Raw genomic sequence first — 16,993 nt, forward strand, 5'->3', positions numbered from 1 at the left:
TGGGTAAACATTGTGTCCCCCGTCTCCTGTTACCATTGACCTTAGATGCACAGTTCGGGACCCCCTACCCGAGATCCGCCGGTTTTGACACTGACAACAGTAGGGGCAGCAAGGGACGTATTGTATTTTTGCCATCGAGGATAAAAAGATGGGGTTTTCATCATATTGCTTGAGTTAATTCCTCTACATCATGTCATCTTGCTTAATGCGTTACTCCGTTCTTTATGAACTTAATACTCTAGATGCATGCTGGATAGCTGTTGATGTGTGGAGTAATAGTAGTAGATGTAGGCAGGAGTCGGTCTACTTGACACGACGTGATGCCTATATTCATGATCATTGCCTTAGATATCGTCATAACTTTGCGCTTTTCTATCAATTGCTCGGCAGTAATTTGTTCACCCACCGTAATATTTTCTATCTTGAGAGAAGCCTCTAGTGAAACTTATGGCCCCCAGGTCTATTTTCCATCATATAAGTTTCTGATCTACAATATTTGTTTCCGATCTACTATTTCTGCAATCTTTTACTTTCCGATCTATAAACAAAAAATACCAAAAATATTTACTTTACCGTTTATCTATCTCTATTAGATCTCACTTTTGCAAGTAACCGTGAAGGGATTGACAACCCCTTTATCGCGTTGGGTGCAAGTTGTTTGATTGTTTTTGCAGGTATTCGGTGACTTGTTCTTGTCTCCTATTGGATTGATACCTTGGTTCTCAAACTGAGGGAAATACTTACTCTACTTTGCTGCATCACCCTTTCCTCTTCAAGGGAAAAACCAACGCAAGCTCAAGAAGTAGCAGGAGGTACTAGTGAACAATTGTGGTTTAGTAAGAATATTGGTGTTAAGGTTTTTGATTCGCGAAGCATGCATGTATGGTCTGCCGTTATGCTAGGAAGTTGGAGCACAATTTATCCTTGATTGTCTATCTTTGCGTGGAAGTCGGGGGCGCACGATGGTTAACTCCTACCAACCTCCCCCTAGGAGCATGCGTAGTAGTACTTTGCTTCAAGGGCTAATAAACTTTTAAAATAAGTATGTGAGTTCTTTATGACTAATGTGAGTCCATGGATTATACGCACTCTCACCCTTCCACCATTGCTAGCCTATCTTGTGCCGCACAACTTTCGCCGGTGCATAAAACCCTCCTTATACCTTCCTCAAAATAGCCACCATACCCACCTATTATGGCATTTCCATAGCCATTTTGAGATATATTGCCATGCAACTTCCATCATCATCATATACATGACTTGAGCGTTCATTGTCACATTGCTTTGCATGATCGTAAGACAACTAGCATGATATTTTCATGGCTTGTCCGTTTTTTGATATCTTTGCTATGCTAGATCATTGCACATCCTAGTACACCGCCAGAGGCATCCATATAGTCATCATGTATTAGTTTTATCGAGTTGTAAGAAAATAAAAGTGTGATGATCATAATTATTAGAACATTGCCCCATGTGAGGTTATAAAAGAAAAGAAAAGAGAGAGGCCAAAAGAGTCTCCAAAAAAAGAGAAAGAGTCTCCAAAAAAAGGAGTCCCCAAAAAAGAAAAGAAAAAGATAAAAGAAAAAAAGGAGAGAAAAAGAGAGAAGGGACAATGTTACTGTCCTTTTCCACACTTTTGTTTCTCACGTTCTAACAAGTACTTCTCTAAAGGATCGGTATGATGCAAAACAATAGAAATAAGACTAACAATTACGTCCTCACGAGGTAAATCTTTAGCATGATGTTGTTTGGTGAACCTAGAAATATTAAATTCATGAAACTAAACTTTAAGTTTCTACTTAACACAATCAATCACAACACCAACATTATTTAAGAAGGGTCTACCAAAAATTATGGGACAAAAAATATCTTGTTTAGATCCAAATACTAAGAAATCAGCAGGATATTTGATCTCACCACAAATAACTCAGCATCTTTAACAATCCCAAGAGGTAAACTATTTGCAAGCTTAATAGTAACATCAATCTCCTCTATCTCAACATGTGAAATATCATGCATTACTTCTTGGTAGAGAGAGAAAGAAATAACACTTATACTAGCATCCATATCATAAACCATGATAACAATGATCACCAATCTTAACAGAAACAACGGTCATGCCAACAACTCTAACATATTTATCTCTTTCATCTTTATGATGCTTAGCGATTCTAGAAGCTTGCTCACAAAAATAAACAAACATGCCCATCAACCTTTTCAACCAAAAGATCTTTAACCATGGCTATTGAAGGTTCAACTTTAATATGTTCAGAATGTTTAGGTGCCTTATTATGATTTTTATTAATCATAGTTGTAGCCCTAGAGTGCTCCTTAATTGTAGTAGGAAAATGAGGCTTTTTCAATGTAAGCACTAGGCACAATAGGATTAACAGTATAAGCTTGTATTTCAGTATTAGCAATGATAAGCTCCTTACAAATATCTTTAATGGGTTCATGATATTTAAACCATTTCTCCTTAGAGAGATCAACATGTGAAGCAATAGATTAATAGAAGTTGACAACTATCTCAAAATCAAGTCAATATTTTGCACTAAGCTCATGAAAAATGGGGAAAATATCTGGTGCACCAGAGCTTGTGGTGCTACCAGTGCACCGAACTCACATTGTGCATTTAAAATGTTTAAAAAATTCTGAAAAATTTTTAGCACACTCATACAACATCAATGTAGGTTGTCACAAAATTTCAAGTTAAAATTCAAAACATAACTTGAAAAAAAATAACAAATTCAATACTGAATAGTACATAACATAACTTGGGCTTTAGATTTGGCCTATTATCACACTGATGTCAAATTTGTCATTTTTGTATCTCAAAAAATATCTCAAATTTTTACACGAAATTTTGTGACGTCAAACATTGATGTTGCATTAATGCGATAGATATTTTTGAGAATTTTTAAAACATTCTATTGCATCCGGTGCACCGGTAGCACCACAAGTGCGGGTGCACCGGATACATTCCCCATGAAAAAGCATCAGTTTCAACAAAAGAATTAACACAATCATATTCAAGATTTAGACCTGACTCTTTACCTTTGTCAACTTCTCAATCTTCAGCATTGTGTTTAATTCTTTTAATAATATCTCATTTAAAATCATTTTGGGTACTCGTAAAAGAACCAACTGAAGAAGTATTAAAATTTTCCTTATTGCGAAGAGAAAGCCTAGCATAAAACTTATGAATAATACGAGAGCTCATGATTGGGGCATTTGAGCATGAAGTCCTTAAGCCTCCCCCAAATCTGAGAGATACTTTGTCCATCACGAGGCAAAAATTATAGATAAAATTTCGATCACAATGAACCAAATGCATAGGATAGAATTTGTTATGGAATTCCAGTTTCAGTCAATTCCAGTCCCACCAGTGCGGATTATCCAATAGGCTAAACCATGCCAAACCATTGCTCCAAAGATAAATGGAATATCTTCTTCTTTACTTCATCCCTTGATAACCTGCAAACTTAAATATTCCACAAAGTTCATATATAACAAGCAAGTGCATATCATGATGAACCGTTCAATTTTCTGCATAATGGTTAGTGTGCAATTGTTCCAAAATACCAAGAGGAATCTAATAATAGATATTTTCAGCATGTGAGGGTTCCTTCCTAACCATTTCAACATGTGCACATGTCACCCCAAACAAGCCTCTCAAAGGATTGTTTTTCATAGTAGCAAATGAGAATAAAAATTAGCACGCACGATAAAAGTTTTCTTACCAAATTCAACTTACAAGCGCGTTACATTCCCCGGCAATGGCACCAGAAAAGAGTTTTGATGACCTAAAAATAGTGGGGATAAATTGTAGTCCTTTCGATAAGTAAGAGTGTCGAACCCAATGAGGAGCAGAAGAAATTGACAAGTAGTTTTGAGCAAGGTTCCACTACAAATGATGTAAGATAGTTTTGATAGATAATTTGGTAGCAAGATAAGTAGTCGCGCGATGATAGACGCCAACCGACCGGTCTAATGTTTGGTCGGTCGCCTAGCAGCCCTTGATCCAGTTTGTTAGCAGCCGCACGATAGCCCTTGATTGAGTCAATGCACACACCTTTTTCTGCCCATCTCTGCAGTAAGCAACTCGAGAAAAACAACAACTCTGCTCGACCATCCACCGCGCTAATGACGCCTCCTCCACCCCACCTACCACTATCTCTGCTCATGATTCCCAGCTCCAAAAATTCTAGCTGCTGGAGCTGGGGGTGGTATATTAAGGGCGTTGACATGAGCCTTCTTTATTCATGTTAGACTGAAAATTTATGCACAAGGTACTTCATTTAGCCTACAAACTCCAGGTCCTCCAAGAAACTGTGAGTTGGAGCTCATTACAGCAACTTGTCTGGCCCCGCAGGACGGTTCAATGTAGTAGAACAAACACTAGGTGTATGCAATTCATGACTAACCTCTTTAAGTTTGTCTGAACTCCATTTGGATCATATAACCTGAAAAAGCCTGAAGAAATCGACACCTCTCTTTGGGAAACCAAACCAAAACAATTAAAATGATTTGAAATAGTTGGAATTTGAATAACTATAACATGTAGTTAAATATACAGAAGTGTGATGCAGTTCTTGATTCGTACCTTTGAAGCGCCTAGATCATAACGTGTATTTAAATACACAGAACTTGTGGAAGCTAGCAGATTTTGCTTTAAAATAGACAAGATACATTAATCTGGATGAATCTGAATATGTTTGTTATGTAGTTTATATGAAGTGTGGTGGGTTTGGGAAATTTCTGGATAACTCTCTTCCTCTCTAGTCTGTACAATACATATACTGGTTTACATGGGCCATGTGGGCCAGATTCACACATATACAGCCCAACACTCCCCCTCAAGATGGGTGATAGATATCTATCATTCCCATCTTGTCACATGCAGAATTACACTCCTTGACACTTAAACCCTTAGTTAAACAATCAGCCACTTGTTCTCTAGAGCTCACATAACTTATCCTGATTATGCCATCATCTAACTTCTCCTTGATGAAGAAGCGGTCTATCTCGACATGCTTGGTTTTGTCATGCTGAACTGGATTATTAGCAATGTTGATAGCTGATTTATTATCACACCATAACCTTAGGGGATCCTTCCTTATTACCTTTAACTCAGAGAGAAGATTTCTTACCCATAACATCTCACTCAAGCCTTGTGAAATAGCTCTATATTCAGCTTCAGCTGTTGATTTGGACACCACTGGCTGCTTCTTACTTCGCCATGACACCCAGTTTCCCCCAACAAACACACAATAACCAGACGTTGATCTTCTGTCATCCAAACAACTTCCCCAGTCTGCATCACAGTATCCATCTATATTAAGATGCCCATTCTTCTTAAACCATAGCCCCCTTCCTGGATTACCCTTCAGATATCGGAGGATTCGATAGACAGCCTCTAAGTGTCCACTCCTAGGATCATGCATGTATCTGCTCACCACACTCACTGCATATGAGATATCGGGTCGTGTATGACATAGGTAGATGAGCCTTCCAACAAGTCTCTGGTACTTCTCCTTATCCACCGGTTCCCCAGATTCAGCACATAACTTATGATTCTGATCAATAGGTGTTGAAGCAGGCCTACACCCAAGCATGCCTGTATCACTAAGCAAGTCGAGAGCATACTTCCGTTGTGACAGAACAATTCCTTTAGGGGATCTAGCAATTTCTATACCAAGAAAGTACTTCAGTTGGCCTAAATTCTTTACCTCAAACTCCTTGCTCAGGCTCTTCTTCAGTCGTGATATTTCCACATCATCATCTCCGGTGATTATAATATCATCCACATACACAGCAAGGATTGTAATCTGACAATTTGAGTGCCGGTAGAATACTGTATGATCCCCATTGCACTGTTTATATCCCATATTGCACACAGCACGTCTGAATCTATCAAACCATGCTCGTGGAGACTGTTTGAGGCCATACAAAGACTTCCTTAACTTGCATACCTTTCTTGATGTCTCGGGCTTTGAGAAACCAGGTGGAATCTCCATGTAAACTTCCTCATGTAAATCACCATGCAGGAATGCATTCTTTACATCTAACTGATGCAAAGCCCAACCAAAGTTAGTGGCACAAGAAATTAAGGTTCTCACTGTGCCCATCTTTGCGACAGGTGCAAAAGTCTCATCATAATCAATCCCGTATGTCTGACTATAGGCCCTAGCCACTAACCTTGCCTTGTATCTTTCTACCCTTCCTTCAGGAGTCTGCTTCACAGTATACACCCATTTACAGCTAACCGGTCGTTTTCCTGCTGGAAGAGGTACAATATCCCATGTCTTGTTCTTTTCAAGTGCTCTCATTTCCTCCAACATTGCCTTGTACCACTTTGGATCCTGCTTTGCCATTTTCCAATCTCTTGGAGTCACCACAGATTGCAATGATGCAATGAATGCTTTGTATCTCGGAGACAGAGATGTATATGATACGTAATTAGCTATGTCATGCTCAAAACCATACCTCTCTGGAGGTTTTCCAGCTCCAACTCGGGTTCCTTTCCTCCAGGCAATAGGCAAGTTCATTGAATCGTTTACATTAGATGGAGTTGGAGTGGCACATGTCTCACCATCAGACAATTCAACAATTTCAACACTTGTTGGAGCCTGTTGCTCCCCCTGCACATGTGTGTCACTTGCTATTGGAGATTGTTGTTGTTGCTGCTCATCTTGTAGTTGCCTCCTGGTATAGACCCTTAAATTTTCTTCCTCATTTGGCTTTCTCCATTTCTCTTCAGTCATAGGTTGCCTCCTGGTATACACCCTTAGATTTTCTTCCTCATTTGGCTTTCTCCATCTCTCTTCCCTTGCATGACATGGAATTGAACTAACCACAACTCTCGGTGGTTCATCTTCCTTTGTCCTTGGTGGTTCACTCCCGCCCTCTCGACTAGCACCACTCATGCTAGGAGAGTCGAAGTCAAATAACGAGCTGAGATCCGTTTTTTCTCCATAAAACGGTTCAGACTCCCTGAATGTCACATCCATGCTCACAAATGTTCTCCGCTCGCTGGGACTCCAACACTTGTATCCCTTCTGACCAGATGGGTAACCTATGAAGATGCACTTTACTGCTCGTGGATCCAATTTTCCCACTGAGGGTCTATGATCCCGGACAAAGCAGGTGCATCCAAATACCTTAGGAGGAACTAAGAATTTGTTCTCACCTAGTAACATCTCACATGGCGACTTCATTCCAATCACCCTTGACGGCATTCGGTTGATGAGGAATGTAGCTGTCATTACAGCCTCACTCCACAAGAATTTTGGCACGTTCATTGTATACATTAATGACCGAGCAACCTCCAAAATATGGCGATTCTTCCTCTCAGCTACTCCGTTTTGAGGTGGTGTACCCGGACAAGATGTTTGGTGCAATATACCTTGACTTGATAGGAATGTGACAAACTCCTTATTCACATACTCTGTCCCATTATCTGTCCTGATCATCTGTATCTGTGTATTGAACTGATTTTTCACATAAGCATAGAAATACTGAAAGCATTTAAAAACCTCATCCTTATGCTTCATAAGATACACCCATGTCATACGAGTATAGCAATCAATGAATGTAACAAAGTACTTCATTCCACTTAGAGAGATAACAGGACATGTCCACACATCTGAGTGAACAAGCATAAAAGGGGAAATACTCCTAAGACCCTTACTCACATAAGATGTCCTTGTGTGTTTAGCAAACTCACATGCATCACACACAAGCTTGTTCTTATCCACCCCACACATTACATCGGGAAAGACTTTACTCATCTTCTCAAAAGACATATGTCCATTCTACAATGGTGAAGCATTACCTTTGTTTCCTTTTCTCCCATCATTGTTGCTAACATCATAGACACCGCATTATTTGGCACCTCGCGATCCATGTACCATAGCCCATTACGCCTGGTTCCAGTCCCAAGCCTCTTCCCCGTTTGCCTCTCCTGAATTAGACATAAATAGCGGTCAACTATTACTCAACAATCCACATTGTCAACCAAAGCACTCATTGACATAAGATTGACTGGAAAGGCAGGAACATGCAAAACAGATGAAAGTTTAATAGATGGTGTGCATTGTATTGTGCCAATGCCTTTAATGGGTTGTGAGGTGCCATCAGCAGTTTGGATAGTCTCCTTACATGTGGGTGGATATGGAATATATGACTCAAATTCCATTGATGTGCCGGCAACATGCTTTGATGCCCCCGAATCTAATACCCAATCAGGATGTGATCTTTGTGAGAGAATAGATGCATGAGCACAATTACCTTCATCTGTAGATACAAAGTGAGCAAAGTTGCCATAACTACAATCCTCATGATCCTTATCACCTGTGCTTTCTGTTATTTTCTTTGATTCTTCTTGGGTTGCGAGTGAGGATCCTTCTTCTGAGACTGCCACATTTGCCCTTTGACCACCAGAGTATCCCCGGCCTCGGCCTCCCCTTAATCCACCTCGGTTATATCCTCTCACCCTTCCACGCATGTTCTTACGTGGAGCCATGCAAGAACGAATCAAATGACCCTTCTCACCGCAGTTGAAGCACTCTCTGCTCTTATAGTCGGTTGCTATGAAGGCTGGATGAGATGGAGTCGTTGTATTGTTCTTCATCAACTTTAATCGGACCTCCTCCTGTGCCATTGCTGCCATGGCATCCTCTAAGGCAGGTAGAGTAGGTTGATGAAATAAAGTAGCACGTCTCGCCTCAAATTCAGAGTTCAATCCTTTGAGAAACTGCATCACTCGTCTGCGTTCAATCCATTTTCTAGCAGCTGCTATGCAATCTGCATGTGGCAAATCCAGAGGATCATAGTGATCTAAATCAGCCCACAAACGCTGCAGTTCAGCAACATACTCCATCACAGAATTTTCCCCTTGTCTGAGTTCACCAACTCTCTCCTCTGTTTCAGCTATTAACATCACATTCCCTTCACCTGAGTACAGTTTTGAGAGGGTTTTCCATGCCTCAGTAGCAGTTGAGATAGTCTCAACAGTTGCAGCAATGGTTGGAGACAAGGAGTTCAACAACCATGCCACTATCAAAGAGTTGGTACTGCTCCATGTCCTCCATTCTGAAGTTTTCTTGTCTCCTGGCTCCTCTGCCTCACCACTGACAAAGCCCTCAAGCCCTTTAGTCCTCAAGATGAGTAGCGCCCTTCTTGACCAGCTCAAATAATTCTTAACACCTTCCAGCTTAATTTCATTTGGCATCAAGTCAATTTTCTGAATTGGCTCAACGTGAGGAACAATTGCATTATTTAGAGATGCTGCAGCTCCTACCTTGGCTGTTAGGAGCTCAGCCAATTTTTCAATTGCCTTCTCGAGTCCCTGATTTTCTCCCATGTCTTGCCTCAATCACAGCAGGCAAGAACTTTCCTTCTTCCTCAGTACGCTATCTAGCAGCCCCTCACACAGCAGCACCAAATCAATCCAGGAGCTCTTACCTCCTCTTCTCTGCTAACTCCACTGTAGTACACCACCAGCAGCAACAGAGTCAGCAGCAGCACTTGCAAGCAGCAACAACAGCATCTTCCTCCTTCTCCTCTGCAAACAACAGCAGTTCCAGCACACAGCAGCCACAAGCAGCAGCAGTGCAAAGAGCACCCTCTGCCGCACCAACAGCAAGCAGCAGCAACTGCAGACTGTTCTCAGTCTTTCTCCAGCACCAGCAAGCCAGCCGCACAAGCAGCAAACCAGCCAGTACTTGGCCTCTCCCCTGGCGCAGCCGCCTCCTTCCTCTGCCCTCTGCCACACACAGTAGCACCCGCAGCACCAGGAGCACTTCGCGCGTGCGCACCTCTTCACGGGAGAGAGCAGTGCCGCCTGTAGCCTCCAATCCCCTCCATGCGCTCCGCAGGCAGCCCGCGCGCTCGCACGCAGCCGCGCCCGCCGGCCCTCTCCAGGCGCGCCTCTACCGCCGCCGGTCCCGCCTCCAGTGCCCCGCACAGCACACGCGCGCCAACAACCACCCTGGATGCCCGGAGCTCCGCCCCACGCTGCCGATTCACCGCCGGCGAGCTACAGAACCCAGCATCGCCTCCCGCCTGTGCTCTGACACCATGAAGTGTGGTGGGTTTGGGAAATTTCTGGATAACTCTCTTCCTCTCTAGTCTGTACAATACATATACTGGTTTACATGGGCCATGTGGGCCAGATTCACACATATACAACCCAACATTATATAACCTAGTGAATTGAATTCGGTAACTCTTTTTGCACACTGTTCTATTGCCTTCCAACTTATATTTGCACAATTGCAGTTTTCTCCTCCAAACAATTCTTTCCACCATCTGACTGCCTACAATTGGTTATATAATTGGTACTACCTCTGTCCCCAAATGCAAGTTAGCATACGCTCCGGCCACACAACCAACCATCGGCCCGCTAATTAGCCTGAACCATCTGCTACCATGCACGCGGTTGGACCGGATGGAGAATCCACAGTTAGTGGAAAGTAGTAAGGGAGATAGAGCTGTGGGGTGGAGATGAATCGCGTGGCTGTAGTAATGGAAATTAAATCTGTTACTATATTCACTAGTGTTTTTACCTTCATTTACTAAAGCGTGGGTGGAAAATCCTTGTTACGAGTTAATGGAATGTAGTGATGGATCCTATGCATTGCGCCCCTCCGCAGAAATCTAGCTACCCACAATTAGAAAAAATTGTGTGTAGTATGATTTAATGAACATAGTAACAGAGTGAAGGGAACATCATAATGTACCAATGTCTATTACCATCATGACTCATGTGGCCGCAGTAATGGAAATTAAATCTGTTACTATATTCACTAGTGTTTTCACTTTCATTTGCTAAAGCATGTGCTGAAAAAGGATCATGTTCATTGTGCCTCCGCATAAATCTAAGCTATGCACGATTAGGAAAATTTGCATGCAGTGATGAGTTAATGGAACATAAGTAACATAGTGAAGGGAACGTAGTAATGCGGTGATGTCTATTACCATCACTATTCTTTTTTACGAGGTCAAATACTGATCTTTGTTTTTTATTTACTTATTATTAAGATGCACTATACATGGTAATGCTACTTCCAATATGCGATAAACTAATTACTAGTTCATCTATTATTATTTTTACGATTAGAGGATCCAGTGGTGGTGTGTGACAGCCTTTTAATTCCGTTACCATATATGATAGTACTTCTACCATGGTTAGTGGTAGGAGGTGTGGGTCTTAGTACGACGAGTACAATCTACCATATATGCTATTTTTTTACTGACATCAATTAGCTAACAGAGTTGCAGAACGAAGGTGAGGCGCAGGGAGCAGTAATGGAAATTAAATTCGTTACGATATTTGCTACTTGCTTTTACCCTCATTTTCTCGGATGTGTGGCTGGCCCTGCTGAGTGGCGCACCAAGCGGGTAACTAGCGACCGGCACGTATGCTTAGTTTTGCGCGCTTGCTTAGTTTAGCGTCACCGTGTATGCTTAATAAACAATATCAAATCAGTATCAATATATCCATCATTAGATATATTTTCATAATCTATTTGTTTAATACTGTAGTTGTTGATATTTTCTTCTATATATTTGGTCAAACTCAGAAAGAATTGACTTTTTGGCTGGATTTATACGCCATGTATATGGGGAAGGAGGGAGTACATTGTATATGCAGTAGATCTATGTTAGTGATATATTGCCTTATACAACAGCTTGTATGTCATGTAGGTTCCCCATGCGGAGGTCTTTCAACATGTTTCATCTGTCCTCGAGGACTATGGATTTTGCCCTACTGGAGATCCCATGGACACTATAAACCTGTACTACTCTTTGTATTGCTTCACACAATAATTTTCTAAGTGAATAAATGGTTTTTTGCTGATTATTTAATTTTGTCTTCCACTTGTTGCAGCCAGCCTTATAACTGCAGAAAGTCAAACGGAGAGTCATGCAAAGGTGTGTGGGGCTCAAGTGATTCTTTTTACATTTAACAAACTGAGTCTTAATCTCTTCCCTTATTTTTAAAATGGATAATAGGGCTTACAGATGCAAACATGGCAGTTATGGAATCGGCCAATCTGGATGCTGTAGACGATAAGGTAAAGATAATCACATCTGGGGTTGTTCTAGTTTTGGATAGACTGATGGTGTTTGGTAACGAGTAATGATATTGTGGCTGCAAAAAGAAAGAAAGCTATAAGAATATGTTCCCTTTCCTGGTTCTTTTTATTTTATTTCACATCAACTTTTTCTAAGAATATGTAAAGAAGTAAACATTTCCCAAATTGACAGATCCCATGAACACTTCCAGATACATAACAGAATCTTTGTTTTAAGGCGCGTTTTCTTGACTTCTGACTGTACTCGTCTTGCCCTAATCTCGAGTCCAGGACACAACTGTTGGAAATGACGACCTCGCCCTTATGGCACGGCAGCACACTACACAAACACAGGTAACCCATTATAACTTAATACTGATTTTGGTGCAGCAGTACCAAGCAGCTTTGCCTACACCTTGTGGCAGCACAAATGGGTTACTAACTATTCCCTCTGTCCCATAATATAAGAACGTTTTTGGCACTACAGTAGTGTCAAAAACGTTCTTATATTATGGGACGGAGGAGTAGAGCACAAAGTGATGGGTTTGATGCTGCAAAGCTGGGCAGCTTTGTAGTAGCGATTTCAGCCATATTTATAGAGTACAAGTATTCGTGTGCTTCCAGTGCTTATTAGATGACCTAAAAGAACATCTAAATTCTAGCCTAGAGTACCTAGTGTATGTTCACACACACATGTATAGAAACTAAATTCTAGCTTTGAGTTGTCTCCAAATACATATCACCTATTGCAATGCCATGGCATTCCAACTACGGTTCATCTCTGCCATCCTAATGTGTTTCCATCAGTTCTTTTTACCAAAGATAAAGGGTAAATGCAATAAAAGTAGGCTTAATTAACTTAATAACATAGTTGTACCGTGTAGGTTCCAAGTAACATCAACATGGGGATTTCACCAAGGGAGCTTGAGCATTATTATTTTTTCCAACACCTTACTGATCTTGAATGATTCGTTACATCTGAAATTTATTTGGTGCCTGTGAGAAAGATTCTGATAGAAGAAGATGCAGTGTAACACTCCCTATTTCAGTGCTAGAGACATCTGTTTGAGTGACAATTAATATTGGGATGGAGGGAGTATAATTGTTGGAGGCAATAACAAAAGCATGTTTCACTTGCAATGTTTGTGCCATGGTACTGGTTCAACAGCCTTTTATGTTGCTTAAGCATGCTACTTAATTACTACACTGCAGTTACATCATTCATATCTAATGAAACACCTATGTTGTGTATTGATCAACATAATACATTAAGCGAGAGGTGCTGGCTGGAAGTATGGGTGTTTCTATTTTTATGTACCTGTAATGGAATATTTGACAGGCTGTGAGGAAGAAAGTAGGCGGAGGATGGGATCCCACATATACAAAGAGAAGTTTTTTCCCATATTGGAGATCAGTGTTACAAGCTCGGTTTCCTTTGAAGGTGTATCCAGCCTATGCAAGCTCAGATCGTATGGCTGGGCTTCGTGGACAACTCCATGTCTCTCTGAGTAACAAAATGGCCCATGGGCCTACTCCTACTCCAAATCATAAACTTGGTCCAATGCGGAGAATCTCGCCACTTACAAGCAATAATCAACCCAGAAGGTGTTTTGTCACTGCTGCTACTGGTGCATTCAGGCTCTTGAAGGTGCTAAAGTAGGAGTAGAAAGGTGTGTCAGGAGTTTGTCTCCCTCCAAATTTTCTGAAAACGCACCACATAAACACATGGGAAGAAAGATTTTTCGTGATGCACCTTTTAACTACCCCCTCTATAAAGAAATATAAGAGTGTTTAGATTCTTTACAGAGGGAGTAGTTAAGATTATTCGTTGATAGTTCATTAAGGATTTGGTTATTTGCTTGATAGGGTTAGGTATTCTATTATTGTGTCTTTCCCCTCACTGTTGTAAGTTTGTAGTCTCCAGGTTCTTCTACTTCAAGGGCTACACCAAGCTTGGGTATGTTTGCTTGCTTAGCAATGAGCAACCCTGCTGTTATTTATTTCCCCAACTGGTCCATGTGCAGATAATTCAGATGACAGTGACATCTAAATCCTTGTGGGGAAGCTATAGAGATCCACATGATTTCTTCTATGTTTTTGTTTTCTTAGAGAATTCTCAGCCCTGAGAAATATACAACACATTTGTTCCTAGTTAATGTCATGGGTAGTTAGTCAGTGCTCAACATGGTGCTGCTCCATTAACTAAACATGTTAAAGCTGCAGTCTTAATGAGCGGCCTCTATTGATGCTCACCGACATGGAATTTTTTTTACGATCTTTTTTTTGTCATGGAGTTATTAGTCTTGTAGTGCTTCTTCAATATCCTGCACACATAAAGATGCCCTTGTCTTCAATTATTGATCTAACAACCCACTACTACTTGCATGCACATCCTTGGTTAACACCTTGGTTGGTAGGTGGGATTCGTTCATGTTGCATCATAGTAGATAATTGGATGTGGAGATGCAATCGTACCTTAAGCTTACTTCTATTTCCAGTTGATCGCCAAAGGAAAGCTGGTGATCTCTGGATTGAGTGGGAAAAATAACTGACCTGAACTAAATTTCTGGCCTGTGGTGCCAAACAATGCGTCAATGTGTCTTAATCTGCATTGGCATGGGAGAATTTCATTTCCTTTTTTCCATGTCATTTTCATTATTTACTACCAAAGTGATTCTGATTTTGTCGACTTCCTTTCGTTCTGGGAACACTGCAGGAGGCTCAACTTCTTCGCGATAATTGGCTAATACTCTGACTGATGCCTGACTTGATAGCTGCTGTGACTTGCCTGTCAAATGTGTGTAATTCTGAACTACTCTCGTCATGTAGTAAGACTGCATGGAGATGGTTTGTAACATCAAGGTTTAGGTTTTGAGTCATCAACTACTTTGAATGATTTTTAACGTTAATGTTGTATGCATTTGTCTGGTTCCATCAGTGATTTTTAACGTTAATGCTATTTAAAACCATGGATGCACCCAGCGGACTTGTTTCTACAGTCGGTGACGCTTAGGGGTGACTGGAAGATCATGTGCACTCTTTCCGAGGTCGCTGGTGCTCCACTGCCTTATAAACCCGGCCTCTTCCTCAAGAGATGCAGGCAACCATCTTTATTATATTATTCAACAAATTCCTCACAAAATAAATACGTGAATCAATCCAAGGCCATCTTTCTGTCGCCATGATGTGTCCTAACCTTGCGTCAACACACACAAGTTTGGTGGCCTTACCAAACTGCCCGCAAGCTAGCCAAGAGCTGGTCCTCTGTCATCGTCATCTCTAGGAGTGATCAATGCATTGAGCTTTCTAGACCCATCTACCGTCGACGCCACCATGATGATAGACAACGCTACCCTCCTGAGTGGGTCATCAACACACGTTCACCACTAAGACCCCACTGCCCCATGCCACCAAGACACGTTGCTGTCAATGCTGAAGATGCAACACCGCTCCATCTCTTGTTGTTATGATGATGCCGACATTATGGTCCATGACCAAAGCCAACACGGTTTTCACTGGAAGTCATTGCACCCTGATATCATCGCTAACTGGATCCACGTGCAGCCTTGCCATGTAGACGTACAGCAGCAGAAACGCTGGTACAGAGCCTCCAGCCACCCCACACGAGTCCCATCATGTGTCATCGGCCGGTCGAAGCCATGCCGCGACGGATCTAACTGGGACACCAGACCCACGGCCAGCGTCACCGCCCATCATGCAACAGGGTAGCCCACCGGATCATCCCGCCATTCACGGGGTCGCCGGCTACCACCGCACAACCAAGGCCACCACCCTGACCACCGCTTAAAGCCACCCCGCACAAGCCGCCTCAACCACCTCGTGGGGAAGCCACCACAGTCATCCCCCGGCTCGTGCCTCCTGCTTCACCAATGCCGTACCGGTGCTACTGATGGGCCCTTGTCGAGCGAATGTCCGGTGCCAGGAGGCGGGTACGGCATGAGGAAGAGAGAAGGACGAGGAGTGCGGGCACAACAAGGGTATGGCGCGACTCGAGGCGTACATCAAAGGGACGCGCGATCGGGCCCTCCTATTCAAGGCCGCCGTGGGTGACGAGCTCCTCTTCTTCAAGGTACCTTTTGACCTTGCCGACGTCGTTTGTGTTTCTCCTCGTAGGCCATCACCTACAGACATGCCTTGTTGCGTGTGGCAGGGCCTCTCATTGAGCCTGAGCGGGAGGACAACACTGGATCCGCCAAGGAGCGTGCTCCCGGAGAGGGTGATTGATTATACAGTCGGTTGACATAGTGAAGGGGCCATCCACCCCCAACAAACTTTTTTTTGCGGAGACTACCAACAAACATTGACAACCTCGAGAAGGATCTGCCCTGGAAAGACTTCAATAGCCAAAAAGAAGTTGGTTAAAACTAGTCGAGTATAATTGTAGACAGATTGTGACTATTATGTTGTTTGTTACTGATGACCCACAGGTATAGGGGACCAATCATAGTCCTTTTTATAAGTAAGAGTGTCGAACCCAACGAGGAGCCGAAGGAAATGACAAGCGGTTTTCAGCAAGGTAATGTCTGCAAGCACTGGAATTATAAATAACGAGTAGTTTGATAGCAAGATAATTTGTAACGAGCAAGTAACAGTAATGGTAACAAAAGTGCAGCAAGGTAGCCCAATCCTTTTGAGGCAAAGGACAGGCCAAAACAGTCTCTTATGATAAGCAAAGTGTTCTTGAGGGCACACGGGAATTTCATCTAGTCCCTTTCATCATGTTGGTTTGATTTGTGTTCGCTACTTTGATAATTTGATATGTGGGTGGACCGGTGCTTAGGTGTTGTTCTTACTTGTGTTGGGGAACGTAGTAATTTTCAAAATTTTCCTACGCACACGCAAGATCATGGTGATGCATAGCAACGAGAGGGGAGAGTGTTGTCCACGTACCC

General features: G+C 42.1%; 3 long non-coding RNA genes across 3 annotated transcripts; 2 read left to right on the forward strand and 1 right to left on the reverse strand.

Annotated features, from left to right (window-relative positions):
• Positions 1-7,578: 7,578 nt before the first annotated feature.
• Positions 7,579-8,480, reverse strand: LOC119289209. The gene is made up of 2 exons (XR_005141455.1): positions 8,290-8,480; positions 7,579-7,963 (listed from the first exon to the last, which is right to left on the reverse strand). It is a non-coding gene; the product is annotated as an uncharacterized LOC119289209 (long non-coding RNA).
• Positions 8,481-11,657: 3,177 nt separating this feature from the next.
• Positions 11,658-12,073, forward strand: LOC119289210. The gene is made up of 3 exons (XR_005141456.1): positions 11,658-11,801; positions 11,894-11,937; positions 12,019-12,073. It is a non-coding gene; the product is annotated as an uncharacterized LOC119289210 (long non-coding RNA).
• Positions 12,074-12,369: 296 nt separating this feature from the next.
• On the forward strand, positions 12,370-14,834 carry LOC119289211. Its single transcript, XR_005141457.1, has 3 exons — positions 12,370-12,434; positions 13,420-13,750; positions 14,797-14,834. It is a non-coding gene; the product is annotated as an uncharacterized LOC119289211 (long non-coding RNA).
• Positions 14,835-16,993: the final 2,159 nt, after the last annotated feature.

The sequence above is a fragment of the Triticum dicoccoides genome, chromosome 4A (assembly GCF_002162155.2).
Source record: "Triticum dicoccoides isolate Atlit2015 ecotype Zavitan chromosome 4A, WEW_v2.0, whole genome shotgun sequence".
Classification (NCBI taxonomy): domain Eukaryota; kingdom Viridiplantae; phylum Streptophyta; class Magnoliopsida; order Poales; family Poaceae; genus Triticum; species Triticum dicoccoides.